Source organism: Artibeus jamaicensis, unplaced genomic scaffold (genome assembly GCF_021234435.1).
Source record: "Artibeus jamaicensis isolate MK-2021 breed Jamaican fruit bat unplaced genomic scaffold, CSHL_Jam_final contig_787, whole genome shotgun sequence".
NCBI lineage: Eukaryota > Metazoa > Chordata > Mammalia > Chiroptera > Phyllostomidae > Artibeus > Artibeus jamaicensis.
The window spans coordinates 503,314-527,380 of NW_026521972.1; positions in this window are offsets into that span (position 1 = coordinate 503,314).

The window sequence follows — 24,067 nt, forward strand, 5'->3', positions numbered from 1 at the left end:
TAGCCAAGTTTCCATCTTTAAAATCAAGATATAAAAATCAATAGTTTCCTCTATAACTCTGAAGAACAATTAGAAAATGGATATTTAACTGCAAAATTCAAGTTGTCTAGGAATGGCATACATATAAATGTGTAAAAATACAAAATTTTATGGAGAAAAATACAAGGACTTAGTGAAGTTCTGAATAAATGAATCCTCCAGGTTTGGGGATGATAAAGATGTTAATTCTCCTCAGTCAAATTCATAAATTCAACGCAATTAAAATTAAAATGTCAGTAGAGCTTTCATGCGAAAAGAACAAGGTCACTCGGTTTAGGAGTGAGTGAAAAACATTAAAGGTGAGAGTATGAGATGATCCTACAGTGTCAGAGTAAAAAGTAATATTATAAGATATTAACCAGTTATTCTGGAATGACTGTTGCTTTTTATTTTATTTTTTCTAACTCTCACACAATGATAAAGTCTTGGTCAAAATAACTGTAGCATTTAAAAGTTTGTTCTGGGGAGGGATTTGGAGGAACAAATAGGAAGGACACAGGGATGAGAACTAAGGGGGGGGGTGGAAATGGGAGGGAGGTGGGGAGCAAGGGGCGAGGGAGGCTGGGATGGGAAAAATAGACAAAAAACTGTACTTGAAAAATAACTAAATAAAATTAATAAAAAATAAATAAATAAATAAAAGTTTGTTCTAGGTAAGATAATATTTAAAACAATAATAATGCCTGAGAGTCTACTACTAGAAACATAAGAATGTTTGAAGAAACTGGAGAACATTTGATATTCAAGTGGTCCCATTTCCCAGAATGATTTGGTAAGGAAGGTGATTTGTTATTTTTTCCAACCCCTTTATATCTCTCTCTTCTCCTTGAATATTTGCAAATTTAAAATTTGATCAGACCATGGTGGGTGGGAAGTGGGGAGGCGGTTTAGACAGGACTTATCTCTATATTCAAGTAAGATAGAGGCAATTCTCCAGATAATTCATGACTTTAAAAGTGTAACTTTATCTGATTGCCAGAACATTGCCTCAGTTCTAAGCTTTTGAATATGGAGACAATCCCTTCTCCAATGTTATATAAACCTGAAGAGGCAAACACAGAAAATGAAATAATATTTAAATAAGGTCTAATGAAGAAAAGTAAAATGAATCAAACAAACTTCTAAATTTACTTTCTTAAAGTGAATTTTCACGAGGTCTATGGAAGTATAAAAATGAAACCACATAAATTTTGCATTTTTATTTTAATTTAAATTGATTTTTTTTAAAACGTATTTTTAGTGCAGAACATTTAAAGATATTTATTCTTTTAATGCTAAGGTTTATATTTATTCTCACCTTAGGATTTATTTCGTAGTCCAGAGGAGGTTCTGTGGTTTTAGAAATAACACCACTGTGTGAATCCAAAGCAAAGTAGGCAGTGGCCTTAACTGAAGACCTTAATACTAAAAACTTTAAAACATATACACAAACAAAAATAATAAATGGTTAATCCATAATTGAAAAAGTATGAATTTTGAACTGGCAGTTTTGATGTAATTGTATGGTCAAACCTGACCACATTAATATTAATTTTGTTAAGATAATGCCAAGAAAATAAAGGGTAAACTTTCTTTCAATTCCAAATTTCAAAAGCAATTGGAAAAATCTTTCACAACTTTTCTTTTTTTTTCAAAGATTTTTATTTTTTAGCTTCACCAAAGGACATTTTTTCATGGCTTTTTAAAGGGAGGGAGAGAAGTGGGGGGGATAGAGACAGAGAGAGAGAGAGAGAGAGAGAGAGAGAGAGAGAGAGAGACATTAGAGAGAAACATCAATCCACTGCCTTTCATATATGCACTGGCCAGGATCTGAACCAGCTATCTAATTATGTGCCCTGACCAGGAATCAAACCTGGGACCCTTCAGTCTACAGAACCATGCTCCAACCAACTGAGCCACACTGGCCAGCTCCAACTATTTTTCTATGTAGTATTAGAACATTTTTGACAAACACTGGTAGCTATCATTGGGTTTATAGTTTACTTTCCATGTTGGCATTTACAAATTTTTCTACTATATGAAAAAGTCACTCCTCCTTGTACACTCAGGAAGTATACCTAAAGGAGTCACAAGCACTGGATGATTTGGAAGAATCCATTTAATCTCATCTCTGTATTGATTTTCTGCATGACACAATTAAATATTGCTTAAGACAAAGTTTATTTTTTATGAGCATCAGCATGTTTCTCTTTATTGTTATCATCCATGATTATAACTGGGCTCAGTTTCAAGATGAATATTAAATATTGTGAAAAGGATTTCATAAAAACATTATATTTTTTACATTTACATCCAAAAAATGTATAAAACCTTGGAGACATGATATTCAATGACATTTCCAAAAAGACATCACAATGATTTTGATGGGCATATCAACTGATTTTCCTTCGTCTATAAGTGAACAACCAAAGTTGGCTTATGTTAAACTGAAATTCATTAACTGTTCTTATGGAAAAATCTTTTCTCTGTTTCTCTTGTTATTGTTATAGCTTTGGATTCATTTAAAAATTATTATTTCCAAGTCTTTATTTGATTTTTATTTTCCCAAAATGTCTTCAATAAAACCCATATAATATTTAGTTATGAAGAATATAAATGTATGCACATTATAATTGATAATTATATAGACACCCATCCTTCACACACATGTATGTATTCTGGTCTAACCCCCCCCACCCCTACACATACATACCCTAAAATTCTGACTCCCATCATTCCCCACACATTCACATATATGGACATTCTGAAACTGATAAACTAGAAATTATAGTTTCCTGTGTTGTCCATGCCCTCATTATAAATTTCAGAAAGAGAAAAGGAAAGCGGGAGGGGAAGGGAAGAAAAAGGGGAAGGAAGGAAGGAAGGAAGGAAGGAAGGAAGGAAGGAAGGAAGGAAGGAAGGAAGGAAGGAAGGAAGGAAGGGAGGAAGGAACTAGGAGTGCTGAGAAATGCCTAAGTATAATCAGATCACCAGAAAAATTATATAAAGATACACTCTTCAGCAAGCTGCCCTCTAAATGTTCATTTCAACCATATTTTTCCAAACAATGTTTATGAGTCAGTTGTTAAAGTATAGACAAATTAAAAAAAAAACTTAGGTTACTTTAGTGAAAATTAGACTAAGAATCACAAAATTTAGGGCAGGATATTAACATGATTTCTAATATATTGCATAATGAAGAATTTGATTTTTCTTAAAATATAATAATACAGGTCATATGAACATCATAAAACATTCTGAGAAAATCTAGTGTGATGAATTATCTTGCATTTCTTCTTCTTTACCTCCTCTTAATCTGTAACTATTTTGTCATATGTTACTTATTAATTTGCTATTGTTTGTTAATTATTGCTGCAACCAGAAGTAATATGAAAATATAAGATACTTTCTTCAATTATAGGTATAATGAAGAAAATACTTCTCATTTTGGATGAATAAAGGACAATAAATAATGAAAGGAGATTCTCTCATCTATGTAACTGTGATCAGAAATGTAAATAAATATAAGCTCTAATTTTTCAAAGTGCTTTTACATTTTTAGGTCTAATTACATTTAGGTGCTTTTACATTTTAAAGTCAGCACTGGATGGTATAGCTCAGTGGATTAAGCGCAGGCCTGTGAACCAGACGATCCTGGTTCGATTCCCAGTTAGGGTACATGCCTGGGTTGCAGGCCAGTTCCCAGCAGGGGGATGTACCAGAGGCAACCAGACATTGACATTTCTCTCTCTCTCCTTCCCTTCCCCTCTAAAGATACATAAATAAATAAATCTTTAAAAATAAAAAAATAAAGTCATATCACCTTTAGCCTATGTTACAGTCAAAGGTTTAAATTTCTTCTTTCATATCAATAACTACCATAAGACATAAAGAAAAACTCAAAGCCTCATGAAAAAAATTTTGGCTCATTGAAAATTTGAGCACTTTTAAAAATTAAAGTTGGAAGAAATAAATAGATGACAATGAAATACGTACTTCAACATCTTGTCCTGGATCTGGATCTCTTGCAAGAATCATGTATATAAAAGCAGATGCAGGAACATTTTCAGGAACAGACACCGAAACACCTACACAATTATATAAACCGTGGACGATAATTTAAATTCAAACATTGTACCACCACCTTATGTTGTCATGTTGTATTTCAGGAAAAAAAATGAACAAAAATATTTATTCCCATTAACTTCCATTTTAAGAGAGCCAGAATAGCAATTGCAGCTTCACATTTTTCCACTGAAATTTGGGCTACTGAGTAGAATGGGATATAATTGCTCAATGCCTGGCACAGAGCCAATGGTCATTAAGATACAACTTTAACTTTGATGTCCTAGACAATTAGAGCTTTTTATCTCTTTTTACAATAATATAGAGCACAAGCTGTGAAGTCAAGAAGAAATACATTTGAGCTTCTGATCCAACAATTCTTATTTGCACAATAGGGATAAAGTACATTTCAATCTTACAGTAGTTCAGAGGATTAAATAAAATGTTACACATAACACATCTCATAATTGCTAAATAAATGTTAATTACTTCCCTTTCTTCAACCACTTTTCCTTATCTTCCTTTCAATATTACCAACTGTGATTCTGTTTTGCCTCCTCAAAATTAAATAACACAAACGCACACACATTTAAACAATAGGCAGTTCCTTCACCTGTTACGAGATTTAAAAAATGATTTAAAAAAAGAAAATAAAGGAGAAAAGAGTGTTTCTTCTTTCTGTGCTCTTAAATCTTGGATCTCATATCCAGGAAACACTGTATTATTATCCAAATTAGGAGGTTCTTCAAAAGCCTCATACGGTTTGTTCATTTCTATGAATGTAATGGGACAATTTTTGTGGGAATGGGTTTGCTTATTGGGAACTTGTGTTCAAACTGAACACGTGTAAAACATTCCCTAGTTTAATGGTTTGCTCTAGTTAGTTAAGGCAGTTGGATAATTTAACACAGTAAGTGAACTGAATACGCATGTGTCATATCAGCCACCTGAAAACTGTGTCTATACCTCACAGACACCCAAACAGTTACTCTAATTTTCAGAAAAAGTGATACATTTTCTACTACTGCTCTGTCCCAAGGACCATAAACCCACAAGATGGAAAAGAGAAAGGCATCTTGGTCTTGATGCTGCCTAAGGAGGTCTGGTTCAGCCAACTCTGTGATGGAAATCAGGTCAGAATGACCTCCTTGGGATCCACGTGTATCCTTTTAGAGATTTCTATAATTTGGAGGAGACCAAAGGGAAATCACAAAGAACAGCACTTAAATAGTCTTAAAGTGATCCACAGTATGTTTTCATAAACATCCAACCTGTAAGCTTTTTTATTGTTAAGGCCCACCTAGGAGATTTTTCTTTCTCAAGTTTAGCTTCTGTGAAATTTCCTTTACCAAGGAAATTTTTGTTTCACATAGATTTTTGTTTCAGATAGATTTTTTTACTACACATACCAAAGCTATGTTTTAGTTCAAAGTAAGACGTGTGTGTGCGTTCTGGAACTTAAGAGTTTCTAAAAGAGCAAAATTTCTTTAAAATGGATATGAGATAGTACTGGTGGTGAGAAATTGATAGAGAACAGTAATTGGCAAGGATCCATGGCAGAAAAAAACATTTTAATGAATTTTGTTTTGTCCTTTTGCCCTCAATTTCATTTCCCTCCCATTGTCTCCTACTTACCTGGATAGTTTCTCCCAACAGAAAGCAAGAGGAATTAAAGGAGCCAAAACAGAGAAGTTAGAAAGAGTAGAGAGAGTTTTAATATTAAAGATAAGTAAGCAAGTAAGGTTATAAATAAATGGGATAAAAAGAATAGAAAACTGATTAGTGAAACAGATATAATTGATGAGCTGGAGTTAACCCAACCAAATTCAAATCAGCTTGTGTTTTCTGAGATTCCACTATGTACAAAATCTCAAGTACATGCAAATGTTTGAAAATTTTTACTTTTAGAAGGTCTTCTTGAAATCACAGACACACATAAGGGTGAAGTCAGGGAATAGTATATGAGGTTGTGATTTGTATGGCTTTAATGAGAAATACATACTTGATTATTTTATACACTTGGGTACACTGATTCCAATTAATATATTAGAAAAATTTTATACAGAATTTTTTTAATGAAATAATATTGACTAAATTTTTATTTATACCAAACTTCTCGGGATATCTATTTTACTCATACTGAAGGGTACCTCCATATATTACTTTAATTATCTATTCTAATTTATATAATTTAAATTCTGTTATAAGAAAACATTCTTTTGGGAGCAAGAGATCAGATGAAATAACTCCATATCATAGGACTAATCATTTTTATTCAAGAATTTGAAATTTAGTAACTAAAACTAGGGTTTTAATTTGAGAAACAAAAAAATGTAACAGGACTCCTTGAATTTGATCTTATCTGAGAAGCACTCTATCTGTCCTTCCATTCTAAATGAAAGCTTTGCTGGATAGAGCAATCTTGGATGAGGGTCTTTGGATTTCATGACTTGGAATACTTCTTTCCAGCCCCTTCTTGCCTATAAGGTCTCTTTTGAGAAATCCACTGACAGTCTGATGGGAACTCCTTTGTAGGTGACTGTCCCCTTATCTCTTGCTGCTTCTAGGATTCTCTCTTTCATTTTAATCTTGGCTAATGTAATTATGATGTGCCTTGGTGTGTTCCTTCTTGGGTCCAACTTCTTTGGGACTCTGAGCTTCCTGGACTTCCTGGAAGTCTATTTTCTCTGCCAGATTGGGGAAGTTCTCTTTTATTATTTGTTCAAATAAGGTTTCCACTCATGACTCTTCCCCTTCTGGTACCCCTATAATTCAGATGTTGGAACATTTAAAGGTATTCTGAAGGTTCCTAAGCCTGTCCTTGTTTTTTTGAATTCTTGTTTCCTCATCCTTTTCTGTTTGGTCATTTTTTTCCTCTTTCTGATCCACTCCTTTGATTTGAGTCCCAGTTTCCTTTCCATTACTATTGGTTTCCTGTGCATTTCCATTCATTTCCATTAGTTTAGCCTTCATATGTTCCTCTAATTTGTGACTATAATCAACTGGTTCTGTGGGCATCCTGATCACCAGTGTTTTAAACTGTGCATCTGAAAGTTTGGCTATTTCTTCATTGCTTAGATTTATCGGCTCTGGGGCTCTGAGTTGCCCTTATTATATGAAATGTTAAAGAGACTTATCTAAGAAAAAGAAGATAAAAAAGATGAACAGTGAAAGGACAGCAAACTCACAGTTATTAAGAACCACACCTAAAACAAAAACAAACTAAGAGGACAGCTAGATCAGGAGCAGAACCATAGAAATGAAGATCACATGGAGGGTTAGCAACAGGGGAGTGGGAGAAGGAGAAGGGGGAGAAGGTACAGAAAATAAGTAGCATAGACGATAGGTAGAAAATAGATAGGGGGGAGGGCAATAGTATGGGAAATATAGAATCTAAAGAACTTGAGACTCGTGGTCATAAACTAAAGGGGGGAATGGTGGGGGAGGGGTGTGCAGGGTGGAGGGGAATGAAGGGGGGAATAGAACTGTAATGGCACAATCAATAAAATATATTTAAAAAAGAAAAATGTAACAGTAGAAAATGTTTATTTCAATGTTGAAAAATAAAGAGTAATTTCTTGTAGTCATACAAAAAGGAGAAAATAATAGTTTAATATATATTTACATGTAATGGCATGTAATGGTGTTTATAATTATATGTTAATATCACATCATATACAATAAAATTAAAGAAACTTTTAATAGTTTATATATAATTTTATGCTTATTATTTTTGAAAGATAATTTTTAATGGAAAGACAGCATTTTATTGAATGGATATACCTTTTAACCAATTTCTTCTTGTTAGGCATTTTGAATATTTCAAACATGCTACCACAAATTTTAAAAATAACTCTTGACTGTATGTTCAAAAATTCAAAAATAAGAACTCTAAGAAATGGGGATACTATAATAAAAGTATAATCCTTTTAATAGTCTAGAAATGTTTGCTAAAATATAATGACTCAAAATTCTACTTTATGGACATGTTAATTTCTTTATACCTTAGCCAAAAACTGCTATTTTTCCTCTAATATTTTAAACTTCAGTTGCTTCTATAGGTAAGAACTATATTTTATTGTTTAGATTTTCATGTATTTTACAACTTTTGAACTGGCAATTCATATATTACATATAAACAAAATAATTTTATAAGTACTTCTATCCCAATCTGCTGTACAAATCATTATTTGAGTGTTAATTTAAATGACACTAAATCTAATTATTATTTTTCTTTTTAGAAGTATGTCTATCACTTTATATACCTCTGTGTTATAAAACTAGAGAAAAAGAAATGGTTAAACTGTAAAAACAAACTATGATTCTAAGTTTTATTAAATATTTTTCCACCCCTCATTGTTTTATGAATGTAATCAATAAAATTGACTTGTCATATACCTGCTGCTGTTGAAAAACTTGAGTCACAGATAATTGGATCATCTATATTCTCTACAAAAATTATAAACATGTAGGTACTGGTATTATTTCCATTATCCCTGGCCTCAATTTCCAAAGAGTAGGTTTTAGAATTATTTGAGTTGTCAAGATTCAAAGGCTGAAGAAGAGTGATTATGCCTGTGACTAATGAAAAGAAATAAAATGAAAACAATTACCAAATCCAAATAATTACATGTTAATTTATTCATATTGATGTTGTTTTAATTCATTTAATTATGTACATTTTAGTGAATAAGAAAAATGATGTTTAGCAATTGTACATCGCTAAAAATATCTATTTAAAAATACACACTTGCTTTATACTTACCATTAAAATATAATTAACTATTATAAATGGTTTCATATTATTTTCCTCTAAGTCTTTAAATTGTTATTTATGGATCTACCAGGCAAAATGCAGCATTTCTACTTTAAAAATAGTAAAACTATATTAAAATTTTAATCATGTATTGCTTCTGCCATCTGACTTAATTTTATTGTATACAAAAGTGAAAAATTAGTTCAGAGGTCAAACTTAGGAACTTTTGTGAAGACAGAGATGACTCTTTATCCCTGATACAACCAAAGGAGATTCTTGATTGACTGGAAAGGTAAAAAGTTAGCGGCTGCCATTTCCATTCTTACATGTTTTTGAGAACCCACTGTCTCAACACTGGTGTGAAGTAGTATCTGGGTCTGGGACTGTTTATATACCTCGGGATGCTCTTGCAGCTTGTCTGACTCCTAGGACAGGTGAATGTGATCACACTTGTGAAAAAGGCCACAGCTTCTGCAGCTTCACATTAATAGTATCTAAAGGAAATGGCCTAAAGAAAAAAACATGGTGAGGAAAAAAGGATACCCACACCAAGGTCAGAGGCAGCAAGAACTGACAGGAGGTTTAGTCCATCCTCCTGGAGTCCAGAATATGCTTGAATGTTCTTGTCTATCCTCAGTCTCCTTCACATTATACCCTCCTTCCTTCCTGACTTCCTGCACTGTGGACTTCAAGCTCCAGCGCCATACACAGAGACACAGCCCTACAGAGACTACTTAACTGGCTTTCACAGGTCTATTCCTGGTGTTTTTCTTTTCTGTTGTGGTAGGACACCGACTGCTTAAATCAGGTGTTGTGAAAGACCATAGGAAAGCAGTATCTCAGAGTAGTAATCCTGTTCACGTAGACAGAAATGGATCGGTAGTCAAATATCGAAGACATAATTATGAATAGAAAGTCCCAAATTGCACAAACGAAATTAAGGCAATAGATATGACTTAGTTGTCCTGTAGTCTACCAAACTTCACAGAAGCATTTGTACTGGTTGCCTCTGAAAGGTAATAGCTAGTTACACAACTAAGGCTCTGTGACACTCTGTTTCCCAAGAATGTCATTTGAGCAAATAAGAAAATATCGACTGTCAAATGCCACACGCTTTTGGTTTCATTGTCCATATTTAATTTAGTTTTGTGATAGTGTTACCAGGCAAACTTCTAAAGAACATGGAGACTGGATCATGAATGTTGGACAGAAGTGGGATCAAAATGGGTATTCCAAACTTACAAGGGTCCAAGGCAAACATTCCCTGCTGAGTTTTAAAGGAATAAGTAATGCTGCTGTCTTCATCTTGATCCGTTGCTTTCACTCTCGCTATCACTTCCCCAACAGGTGTTTTTTCAGTCACATTAATAGTATCTAAAGGAAATGGCCTAAAGAAAAAAAAAACATGGTGAGGAAAAAATGTTGAAAATGCAAACTGCATGTATATATTAGCTGCTATGATATCTTTTGGATTTGTGATGATGCCGCCTCCACTTAACAAGAATTTAAGAATTTTAAAAGTATTAAAATTTTAAGAAAATCCTTTTTGGGCACAAAGTTACTTAATTTTTTGCATACATATTTTTTAATCATCTAATATCTAACATCATGCCAGATATCAAGGATATCATCACATCAGAGATCAAAACTAAAAACACAGATTGAAACAATGCACCTCTATTGCTTCAAGAATCAAATGTGTGGAATAGTTAGTAATTGAATACAGGGACATAATTCAGTCATTTTCATTTTGTTTTCTTGTGGGATGAAATCCTGTCTCAAGTGATACAAACAGAAGCAAACAATCAAAATATTTCCTGTAAATGTATTGCTCATCTCTTTAAATTACAATTAAAGTCCCTAACCAATTTCCAAAACATTTCTGAACCTTAAATTTTTTTAATTCAACTTCCCATTCAAGCATCTGACATTTATTAATAACCCACCTTATGTTGTTCCTCTTTATACACAGAGAACTAAGCCTGCTCCTGAGTATCTCACTGCTTATGGACAACACACATATAACTAGCTATTACGCTGTGTGATCGGTACCATAACTTGGTACAAATTTAAAAAGAAGAAGAGACTAAATCTGGGCTCGAAAAAGAGATTGAAGGATGTTCTCAAAAAATGTGAAGTCAAAGGAAAAGGAGGTAAGGGGACGACATCATTCCTCGGAGCAGCCTCGTGGACCAGCAGAGTTCAGTGTGGCTTCCCCTCTCCAGCGCGCTTTCTTCCTTAGACCAAAATATAACGTAACTCTCAATATTTACATTTCAGATCACTCTATATTATTTCCTTCTCAGTTTCACTGTAATTGAATACACTGTGTCACAAAATAATATTTGGGGATAATATTTGAGTGATTTTTTATTTCTTTTAATTTCTAGCATTTAATTATTTCAAATAAAAGCAAAAAGTTCATTCTTGTTGAAGGTGTGAAGACAATCTTCAAAAACTTGGTGGTGCCTTAACTACGAATGTAGGTTAACAGTTAGGGTAACTATCCTCAGAAATAAAGGAGAAACTAAGCTCCATATTTGCTTCTATTGTTCAGATAATATAAGTTAAAGGGAATCTGAGGACTCAATGAATTACTCTCCTTCATCTATAAAGATATAACTTAGTGATAGAAGAAAATATTTGAATACTGCTATTTTTCTTTTTCTCTTTATTGATTAAAAAATATCTGATGGGAGGGTGGGCGGAGGTGGAAGAGGGTACAGGGAGGACAAATGGTGATGAAAAAATAAAGTAAAATAATAAAAATAACTGATTATCCTTAGATTGTAGTAGTAGACTTGCTACATTTTGAAGTATAAAATAACATTTAATAGACATTTATAATTTGCAAATGTTTTTGAATGCCACAATTAAACCTCAGAGTATGGGAGTAAAAGAGTTTAAATTAAATATTTTATCATTTCAAATTAATATATTTACTAAAAAGCTATGTAAGAATGTTACAGAACTGAGTTCTGGCCAAGATGGAGGGTTAAGTAGAAACCCTTTGCTTCCTTGCACAACCAAAAGAAGGATAACAACCAATCTAAAATCAATAAACAACCAGAAGTGCCCGACAATCAAACTGCATGGAACTCTGACAACCACAGAGTTATAGAAACAGTCAACTAAACAACCAGACCGGTAAGGCATTGAACGAAGAGGACTCAGGACAAGGCAGAGGACCAGGTGGCAGGAAGGGGAGCTGGCTTAAAGGAAAACTGAGACTCAGAGCTGACTGTGGACTACAGCAGTTGCCACAGTGGAAGAAACACCCAGTCTCACTAGAGAGTTCATTGGAAAGTGTGTTAGACAGAAGGCAGCTGCACTGTTCCTTCTCTGGCCTCTCCCCCACAGGCAGTGCTGTGTTCAGTAAGGAGGGTTGCCCTGATGGGCCCCACCCCCTTACAACCAATCCGCTGCACCAAGACAAAGAAATATGGCCAAATATAACAGAGCAAAACCTCAGAAAGAGAGCTGAGTGATGAGGAGATAGCCAACCTCTCTGATGGAGAATTTAAAACACTAGTAATCAAGATGCTTGCAGAACTGATTGAGCTTGGTTGAAAAATAAAAGAAGAAACAAAATGAAATAGGACTTCCAGCCAAGATGGAGGCATAGGTGGAAACACTGTGCCTCTCCTCGCACAACCAAGTTTAAAGACAACAAAGTTTTAGTAAAAAAAAACCCGACAACTAAAACACAGAAAATTGAACTATAGGGAAGTCCGACAACAACAAACTATTCAGCCAGACCGGTAAGAGGGGCAGAGCCAGCAACTGGCAGAGCGGGGTTACACAGGAAAACTCGGCCAGACCTACCCAGGCACGTGGGTGATGGCAGATCCCAGGCATGGGGTTGCAACGGGCAGACCCAGTGGGGGCACAAGGCAGCATACTGACCTCGGTCACACATTCACACGCAGATAAACCAGGCGAAGGAGTGAGCAGTGAGATGGACCGTGCAGGCCCCAGACTCTGGAAGCAGCAGAGGGGACCGCTATTGCTGCTCTCTGACCCCACCCCCACATGCAGCTTCACGACCCAGCGACTGAGTTGCCCCGCCCTGGTGAACACCTAGGGCTCTGCTGCTCATATGTAACAGGCATGAACAGACCAAATTATTATGGCTCAAGAAGAACTCAAAGCTCCAGAGCCAATAACTCTAAGCAATGAAGAAATAGCCAAACTCTCAGATGCACAGTTCAAAACACTGGTGATCACAGGATGCTCACAGAACTGGTTGATTTTAGTCACAAATTAGAGGAACAAATGAAGGCTAAACTAATTGAAATTAAGGGAAATGCACAAGAAACCAATAGTGATGGAAGAAAATTGGGACTCAAATCAAGGGAGTGGACCAGAAGGAAGAAAGAAATGACCAAACAGAAAAGGATGAAGAAACAAGAATTCAAAAAAATGAGGAGAGGCTTAGGAACCTCCAGGACATCTTTAAACATTCCAACATCTGAATTATAGGGGTACCAGAAGGGGAAGAGGAACAACCACAAGTGGAACACTTATTTGAACAAATAATAAAGGAGAACTTCCCCAATCTGGCAAAGGAAATAGACTTCCAGGGAATCCAGGAAGCTCAGAGAGTCCCAAAGAAGTTGGACCCAAGGAGCAACACACCAAGGCACATCACAATGACATTAGCCAAGATTAAAATGAAAGAGAGAATTCTATAAGCAGCAAGAGATAAGGGGACAGTCACCTACAAAGGAGTTCCCATCAGACTGTCAGCTGATTTCTCAAAAGAGACCTTACAGGCAAGAAAGGGCTGGAAAGAAGTATTCCAAGTCATGAAATCCAAAGACCCTCATCCAAGATTGCTCTATCCAGCAAAGCTTTCATTTAGAATGGAAGGGCAGATAAAGTGCTTCTCAGATAAGATCAAATTCAAGGAGTTCATCATCACCAAGCCATTATTATATGAAATATTAAAGGGACTTATCTAAGAAAAAGAAGATAAAAAATATGAACAGTGAAAGGACAGCAGACTCACAGTTATTAACAACCACACCTAAAACAAAAGCAAACTAAGAGGACAGCTAGATCAGGAGCAGAACCATGGAAATGAAGATCACATGGAGGGTTAGCAACTGGGGAGTGGGAGGAGGAGAAGGGCAGAGAAGGTACAGAGAATAGATAGCATAGATGGTAAGTAGAAAATAGAAAGGGGAAGGACAAGAATAGTATGGGAATATAGAATCTAAAGAACTTGAGACACGTGGACATAAACTAAAGGGGGGAACGGTGGGGAAGAGGATGTGTAGGGTGGAGGGGAATGAAGGGGGGAAATAGGACAACTGTAATGGCATAATTAATAAAATATATTTTAAAAAATTAAATAAAGATACCCAAAATAAAATAAAGCAAAATATTCAGGGAGACAACAGTGACAGGAAGGAAACCAGAACTCAAATCAATGATTTGGAACAAAAGGAAGAAATAAACATCCAACAGAACAGAATGAAGAAACAAGAACTCAAAAAAGTGAAGAGAGACTTAGGAACCTCTGGGACAACTGGAAATGTCTCAATATTCAAATTATAGGGGTGCCAGAAGGAGAAGAAGAACACAGCAAGAAATTGAAAACTTATTTGAACAAATAATGAAGGAAAACTTCCCTAATCTGGTGAAGCAAATAGAATTCTAGGAAGTCCAGGAAGCCCAGGGAGTCCCAAAGAAGTTGGATCCAAAGAGAAATACATCAAGACACATCATCATTAAGTTACCCAAGATTAAAGACAAAGAGAGGATCTTAAAAGCAGCAAGAGGAGAGGAGAGAGTTACCTACAAAGGACTGCCCATAAGGCTTTAAGCTGATTTCTCGAAAGAAACTTTGCAGGCAAGAATGGGCTAGAAAGAAGTATTCGAAGTCATGAAAGGCAAGTACCTACATCCAAGATTACTCTATCCAGCAAAGCCATCATTTAGAATGGAAGGGCAGATTAAGTGCTTCCCAGATAAGGTCAAGTTAAAAAAGGTCATCATCACTAATCCCTTATTATATGAAATGTTAAAGGGACTTATCTAAGAAAAAGAAGATAAAAATATGAACAATAAAATGACAACAAACTCACAACTATCAACAAAAGATCCTAAAAGAAAAGAAAAACAATGAAAACAAAAACTAAGCAAACAACCACAACAGGAGCAGAATCAGAGGAATGGACATCACATGGAGGGAGTTCAGTGGGGAGAGGGAAGGGCAGAATAGGGGAGGAAAGGTACAGGGAGGAAGAATCATAATTGGTAGGCATAAAATAGATGGGGAGAGGTAAAAAATGGTATAGAAAACAGAGAACTCAAAGAACTTATATGTACAACTGATGAACATGAACTAAGGGGGAATGCTGGAGGGCTAGGGGGCGCAGAGTGGAGGAGGGAAAAGGGGGAAAAATTAAGAAAACTATAATAGCATAATCAATAAGATATACTTAAAAGAATATTGCAAAACCTTTGGGGAAAAACAACAAAATAAAAAAAAGCAAAAAGTCTTTCACCATATTACAATGTTGGTCATTTTTGCATTTGTTTTACAGTAGTTCCTAGTATATATTTTATTATCTATATGTATCAATCATGGGTATATAATGATAGATTTTTAATATTACAGCATAAACTATTTTCTATATACCTAAATGATTATTATTATTATTATTTGTAACGTGAAAAGTTTAGTCATTTTTTATGGTTACACTTTAAAACAAATATGCTTACTCAAATTGAGGCTTCTCATCATTTATGTTTCTGATTTTGATAATCAGTGTCCCTTGACAAAACAGACCTGTGGTGTCTGTTGCTCTCAGTGTAAGCTGGAAAACCTGGAAAAGAGTTTTTTTTTAATTGAACAATACACTATTTGGTAATACATATCTTTATGTCTCCTGCTAGTTGTTTTTCTTCTATTAGAGATATCTTTATATTTTTCAGGGCAGTTAAAAAAGTATAATTATTTTTTAAGTAACTAGATTAGTTGTGTATTTCAAAGTAGCTTCATTTTGTGTACTATTATTTTACTCTAAGGTCTGTATTACTTGACTGTGTACCTAAATATAGCTTAAGCTGAACAAAAAATAGTGAATGAATTCCAGATTCAATCATGAATCCAAAGCACAACACATTGAAGCTCTTTACAAAGCAGGGTGCTTGATGCTAAATCCTGGAAACAGGACAATGAATTACTCTTTGGCATCAACAACAGGAAGGAGGTAACTTCAGGAGTTAGAAGGTCATCAAATCTCAAACATTTCCCTCACCATCCTGTCACATATCTGACCCTTTAGATATTATTTATTCATACATGTCAGCAAGTGACCTTTACAAAAAGAAACAAATAAACAAAAAACACTGCTGTGCCCTGGCCAGTGTGGCTCAGTGGAGTGAGTGCCAGCCTGTGAACCAAAAGGTCACTGGTTCAATTCCCAGTCAAGGCACATGCCTGGGTTACAGGCCAGGTCCTCAGTTGGGGACATAAGACAGGCAACCTATTGATCTCCATGCATCTCTCACACATTGATGTTTCTCTACTTCTCTTTCTCCCTCCCTTCTCCTCTCTTGAAAGTTAAATTTAAAAAAGTAAACAAAATTAAAAAAAACACTGCTGAGGCAATTCTTAAGCAAACTTCCAATAAACCTTCACAATGTATAAAAAGAGCCTGGGCTGAATAAGGAGCTGATAATGATTGCACTGAGTCTCTTGGATAGGTACTAACACATCAAATGCTGTAAAATGGACTGCTGAGCTATGGAGTGGAAAAAGAAATAGGTCTTAAAGGACTTAGCAGAAGTTCGATTGAATGTGTGAGTCAAGGCAACAGAGGGAGTGAGGCAGGAAATGGCCTAAAGTTTGGAGCTGAACTGCTTAATATGTGGCTCATATGTATAATTTCGAATTTTTATCCACCTAATGTTAACCTCACATTGTAGTCTACCACACGAATTGCTTATAGATATGTGTCATTAGCGTCTCCATTCTATAACATTCAGTATATCCAAATTAAAATTGATATTGAAATCATTGACTTTCTTCCACTATTTATGTTCTTTTAGTCTAGAAAGTTGAGATCATCTTCAATTATCAGTGCTTCTTTCTCCAAATAAATCTAGCAGCATATTCTCTATTTTTTGTAAATTCTTATATTTTCTGTCTTATGGATATTTTCTCAATTACCTTATTGAAATAATACTTGCTGAGGATTTCTGTAATGACAATGTTTTACTAGTACCGATACTAGTTTATTTGTTTATTTCTCAAATATAACAGCGCATTTCTATACGGATGGGTTATCTCTCTAGTTCTGTAACTACTTTCTTTCCAGTCAGCTGGTCCTTCTTACATATCCTTCATTTTCCACTCAGAAAAATCTTCCCAACAATGTTCTCATTAAATTGTCTTTCTCATGGAAATATCAGAAATTGTTCTTCTTTTCTACCATATCAGTTTCAAATTTATTTATAAGGTTTATATCCAATCCTACCTTGGCTACTTTTATGTTTTGCCAATATTAAATGGGGCAGGATATGAATGTTCAAATAGTTTCAGTATGAAAGGTTTAATGTTTTAAATTTCTTTCATTTCTTTGGTTTTCAGAAAGATTTAAAATTTATTATTTGCTGATTTAATTTTCCTGATTAGAAAGTCACTTAAAATGTTTTTTTCCTTAAACTTCTTTTTTTGTTATTTATTTGTATTTAATCTTTACTGTATTATTTCTCATTATCATTTACTCCTCTTATACCCCTCCCCTCAGCAATCAACACTGTTGTCCATGTCTATGAGTCCTTTTCCCCTTTTGCTCAATTTCTCTACCCACTTACCTCCTCCCACCATTAGCCATCATCTTGTTTCTACATCTATGAGTCTATGTTTTCCTTGCTACTTCAGTTTGTTCCTTATATTCTACATTTGAGTGAAATCACATGGCATTTTTCTTTCTCTGACTGGCTTATTTTACTTAGCATACACTTCTTTACACAGACCTAAAAAGTTAAAATGTGATCTGTATGTTTTGAGTAAGCACAAGGACTGGATCTGGACTTTTGATTAACTGCACTAGTTCTCATAAATGCCTCACACTAAATATTACTTTCCTTTTCCATAATAATGTGTTTAATTTTTTCAGGCAGAGTTCAACACTAGAAAATGTTCCTCTCACTCTATGTAAAATAAGAAGTAAATTAATTGATTACATGATATCCAGCATCAAAATCCAAGATATCGTTGCCTCTCAAGCTAACAATGCCATTCACAGAATCCACTCCAAAAGAGTTTGCTCCTTTCTTTGGTCCAGATAACTGTGTCTCAATGGAGTACTAGAAAATCACAATATACATTACTCACATCAAAATAAATGAAAAGGTATTGAGGAGATAATTAAGACATTGTAATAAAGCAAATATGAAAAATGTTCCCTATTTTCACACTGATTGATTTATCTTTCCTTATGATCTAACTTGTATTAAAACCACTGGCATATACTAATGCAGAATACAAGAAAAATAAGAGTTGCTTAGCATTAACATAACCAAAAGATTTGTTGTATTTTTACAGAGCTGCACAACACTGTATATATTTTCTAAGATATATTTCAAAACAAAAATCTTAATTCTGGTTCTATATACTAATACAAGTCTAAAAGACTGTACAGAATAAAATTACTGTCACTAAATTTGAATTTTAGGCATCAAAACATAAATTATAAAGATATAAACCAGTTTCAACTATTAATGCATTTAAATATGAAATTTTTAATTTATCTTTTTTATTTATTTACCTTCACCTCTAAAAAAAGGTGACAGTAGATATATGTTTACAAAATCATCTGAAAATAAATGTTATTTGATTGCTTGATTAAAGAAAAGTTCAATTATATGTGTGTATTTTTCTAATCTGATAAAGATCTAGCCTTTAACAATGTGAGTAATTCTCAAAACCCTACATTTTAAAATAACCACCTGCTATCATATTCCTGCAAATGACGTAATTGGTAATAAGTATTTTCAACTGGACAATAGGTTATTTTTTTCATTTATTGAAAAGACTTATCTAATAGAAAAGCTCTCATACTTCTTAACAATTTTATATTAAAGTGACATTGGCTGGTCTATAGCAAAATATTTTTGAGCTGGGATTTTGGGTACACTGACTGACAAGAGCCCATATATCACTGAAGGTTAGCTGTGGAAATCAAGGGCAAGGGAATTAAGCGACTTCCCCAGGATCATATCACTGGTTAGTGGTAAAGTCTGACCCAAGTGGTAGCACTTGACCCCAGTCACCTGACAGCTCCATTACTTCACCCTCATTCAGTGCTCCATGACTTCATACTATGAGTTACTAAATTAAAAGTAGTAAACTCTCTCCTTACATGTTTAAAAGGAACAGCTGCAGAACAAGCATGCTGACTTTTGGAGTCCAATGTACCACTGAATTCTCCAGATAGAGCTTTATAGATTCCTTTTATTTTGCCAAATCTCTATAAGACTTTACAACCATGAATCAATTATGAGAAAAGCAAGACTCTTACAGTGAGTAATTAGGATATTGAAACAACACAAAAATATAATCACATTCACATGTGCCATTGAAATAGCTAGAGAAGTGAAATAGTTCTCAATAGCATCCAAAAGGCAAAGCCCCGGTTTCATTTCAGCATTGACATCATCCTATCTGCTGCCCATGCCCATTAGAAGTCATATTATTATCTTTTACATATCAAAAAAATTTTTAAATGCTATCTCTAACATTAGCACAAATATTGTGCTATATTGTTATCAACTTCATTATATTCCCTCTAATTATCAAATTAAATATATTAACTATTCTTGAGAAATATTTCAAAAGCATAGCACAATATGCCAAAGTGAAATATACATCTCACACAATGACCACCATTTACCATCAGTCTATCACCATTTGAAGAGTCCTCATCTGTGGCTGTCACTCTATAAATGGGCTGAAATAATGGATAGTCCTCATCAATTTCTAAGGTAGCTGTGAAGCAAAAATCAACAGGTTACATCAAAAATTAAAGTACATGACACATTTATTGGCTCTTTATGTAATAAAAACAGAACAATACTAATTTTAGATTGTATAGTGGATTTCAGATAATATTTTAAGAGAGTTATACATTTTTTTATGTTTATAGTTTTCTCTTTGGCTTCCTATCATTTTTCCTGACCCTATTAGTGCCTTTCCTTACTTCCTAGCTCTGTTTATAGCAACAATAGCTTAAAGAAGAGCATGACATATATGTTGATAGACCATCACATGGAGATCCAGAGGGGTAGCCTCACAAAAGATTTCTTGTACTCCAATTTCTAGATCTGACCGAGCCATGCATGGAGGAGCTCTTTCTTAGAAGTATATTTGCAGACAACTGATTGATTTCCAACCCTTACATCTCTTCTAACATCTTCCCACAGCCTTGACCATGGGTAAAAAAACACAAAGACAAACAACACAGAAAGGGTGACTCCAACACTCAGATCCATTGTTTTATTTGTTTGGCCAGTGTTTCTCTCTCTTTCTCTCTGCTTTATTGCAGTTCCTACAGTATGAGCTTGAGAGTTTAACTCAAATTAAGTAATAAGACATTTAAAATCTTTTATTCCTTACATACATTTAGCATCAAACTTATATGATATAATAAATTTAAATTTTAACAGGTTCCCCAACTATAGTTAATTGATCTTTGTTTTTCTAATATAATTATAATTAAAGTGAGTGACCAGAAGGTTGGGAGGTAGGGGAACATAATAACATAATAAAGACAGTGGTCACAGCCTAGAAGCATGTCTTCCAATATTTTCTCAAAAAAGTACAGAATAAAGAAGAAATATAATTACACAAAAGCCTGCCCTGAATGTAACTTGAAGTTAGAATGTGACCTAATTTCATAATAAAGTTAAGATTTTTTTTCTAAGAAAAGAAACAAATTCAGCAAACCCTAGTAAATATTTCCATCCAACCTTGTGTTATGCAAAGGGTAACACAGAAAAGCTGTGGGAAAAAGGAAAGAGAAAGCAAACTACAGGCTTAAGATTAATGTAAAATTGCTGCCAAAGTGTCAATAATTTGACGCTTGGACTTACTCTTCTACTATGTTGAAAGTATCATATTCGGGAGATACATAGGCAAAATATACATGGTCTAGGAGGGGAGAAATAAACAGAAAACTGTATTTGAAAAATAACTAAAAAAGTTTTTTTCACATACACAAAAAATACATGTATATTAACTTTCATAATGTCAAAAACTTTTATTATATTGAAAGTACCATGTTTGGGAAATACATAAGTTAAAAAAATCAAGTGCCTCAATTTTTATGGGCCCCAGTTTTTTTCTTAATAGCAAATAAACAATACGAGTAAAATAATTTAAGATAAATATTTTTAAATGGAATGATAAATGAAGTAAATTGTGTGCTAGAAATACACTGGCATCTATAACTTGTTTTTGACTCACATAATCTGAAAATTGAGTTTAAATTGTTTTACACTGTTTACCATTTAAATAGATATCAGATTTAGTGATGCTTCATAACATAAGCCTGAACAATTCAATACAAAGAAAATTAATAGAGGAATAAGTGTGTTGGACCCTCAATGCTCGTAAGTAAGTCTGTGTTCTGTTTACTCAATTTCTACACAATTTCAAACCTTGTCTTTTTGTCCCAAAACTTTTACCCCCTCCTTTCTTTCTTACTTCCCTTAGGAGATCTCTCTTCTTACTGCACATAATAAATGGGAACAATTAGACTAGTGACAGCTCATCTTTTCCCATAAGATCTACAACCCCACTAACTAATTTGCACCTTTTTTTCCTCCTTTCATAGTTAAAAGAGAAATATTCGCTAATGATAATAGTGAGAAAGTTCCCTGTCACTTTCTCAGGAACTTGACTGTAACTTTATCTTTTATTTTCAAAGACCCCCGGACAAATGTCAACTTTTTGTTAGCAATTCCACTCAAGAAGCAGCAGCAATAGAAGAAGGATGAGAGGAGGAGAAGGAGGAGGAGAAGGAGAGGCAGTAACAACACCCTAACCTGGAGCACATTTTAACTATAGCCCTGTGTCTCTCCTGCCATTCAAGGCTGGAGGTTTTTTTTTATATATTTCTTTACCTCCCATTAAGTGTTTAGTCCACTCCACTAGAAGTTCTGCCCCCACTACAAATACTGAAACTTCTCCCAAAAGGTCATCAAAGGCTTCCTCCATAATATCAGACCCGATTGATACTTAACTCCATCTTATTTGACTTCAGCATTTATGCAGTTGACTTCTGCTTTTTCTTCTTGGCACAAAAAAAAAAAGAAAAAATTATTCCAAATCTATAGGATTTTCTCTAAAACTTCTGTGTGGGAGTGACTTTTTTCACAAGTCCCCCCAACCGCCACAGATGAGAGTCATTTCTGTCCACTTAGGCATGCAGCCCTGGCAGAGTGGCTCAAGGCCTCTGGCTTGAAGGCGCCAGATGTGGGGGTGACTTTCCTTGCAAGTCCCATTGACCACCGCGGATGAGAGTCCCGAGTCCATTACCATCTTAGGCATGTTCTAAGGCTCTAGGCCTGTGGCAATGGCTCTTGGCCTGTGGCTTGAAGGAGGTCCCAAATCTGTTCAGGTCCCAGTTCGGGCGCCAGATGTGGGGGCAACTTCCCTCGAAAGTCCCCCTGTGTGCCATGGATGAAGAGTAATCATGACCAAGATATAATATGATCTGCTTAGGGAAGAGAAGTAGCCATTTTCCTGTAGGGAAAAGGCCATGGGTAGTGGCCAGTTTCTCCGGGGGAAAAGGCCAGCAGTGGCCAGTTTCTCTGAGAAGAAAAAGGCCTCGAGTCCCCTCCCCTAGGACCTTTTATTGGGTTCTAATACACAGGAATACAGGGTGGCAAGGATCAAACAGTAGATAACATTTTAAAGAAATCTGAGGGCTTCAGAGTCTGTCAGGAACAGAGTTTTAGGGTTTCCTGCTTGAACCCTTAACATATGAATGAAAGCACTCTTAGCAGAGCAGATTTCACAGGTTTATCAGCAACTCTTTGTGATGCCAGATTTTTCCCCAGGACACACTCTAGCAAAGCAAGGAGCTGCACCCCTCCCCATCAGTATTTAGGCTTAAGGGGATTAGAGCCAAGAAGCACTTCTCCCAGAAGACATGGGGACTCAGGCTTTGTCAAAGCTGGGGGGCAAGAGTCCATTGCTCCCTCTTTGTTGCAGCTCTCTGAGTCCTTCCATGAAGGCTTCCCAAGTGATCGAGTCTGGCTTAAGTTGCCCCCCACTGTGAGGGGTCTTACCCATCATTGACATCCGACAAAGCTTTGGGGGAAGGGAGAGAAAACTGAGGTAGGGTCTCCTCCAGCTTGCATTCCAAAGATAGTTGCTCACTCTTAGCCACAAGGGGTAGAGCTATAATTCCTAAAACCAGGCAGAGCGGTCTGCAACACTTCTGAGTACCTTTAAAAAATTGCCTGGGAAAATCAAACTTGGCAAGGTTCCTAAACATCCATTAAGTCCTCAGATCAGACAAAATCCTTATGATTACTTTTCAAATCTTAAACAACAACTTAATAACCTGCTGTCTCCATCAGCCACCAACCTATTCTGTCATCCTTGAGTGCACACACTTTTACCACTGCATATCCTAGACGCAGCCAATACTAGGAATGGGAAACAAGGACTCAGAGGTTTGCAAGGTGACACGGAAGGGGCTGTACATCACAGAGAGCTTGGTGAAGTTGCTTGGAGTATTATTCCTTGATCAAGAGAAACATACAAACCAAAAACAAACCAAAAAAAGATCTATGCAAGTATTCTAGTTACTTATTCACATGCATAGCCAAGATCATTATTGAAGAAGTGTACATGTGTATATGTGCATGTGTTTCTTTGAAAAAGTGCCACACATGCTTATCAGACAGCACTGCCTTTAATAATCAAAATCAGAAAAAAAGTAATATTTTTGCATCAACATAATAAATATGACATTTCTGAATGTAATCAGTGTCCCTTTTATAGTTTTTCAGGAAATGAATATGATATTTCAGCACAATATAATAGAGGTTCATACAGAAAAATCCTACTCTATTTTATAAGCAATTTAAAAGGTACTTAAATGACAGTTTAATTAAATGAAAAATTTGTTTTGGTTTATAGAGTCCAATTTCAAAATAATTTTAAATTTTCTTTTATATATTTTTTAAATTATAGAT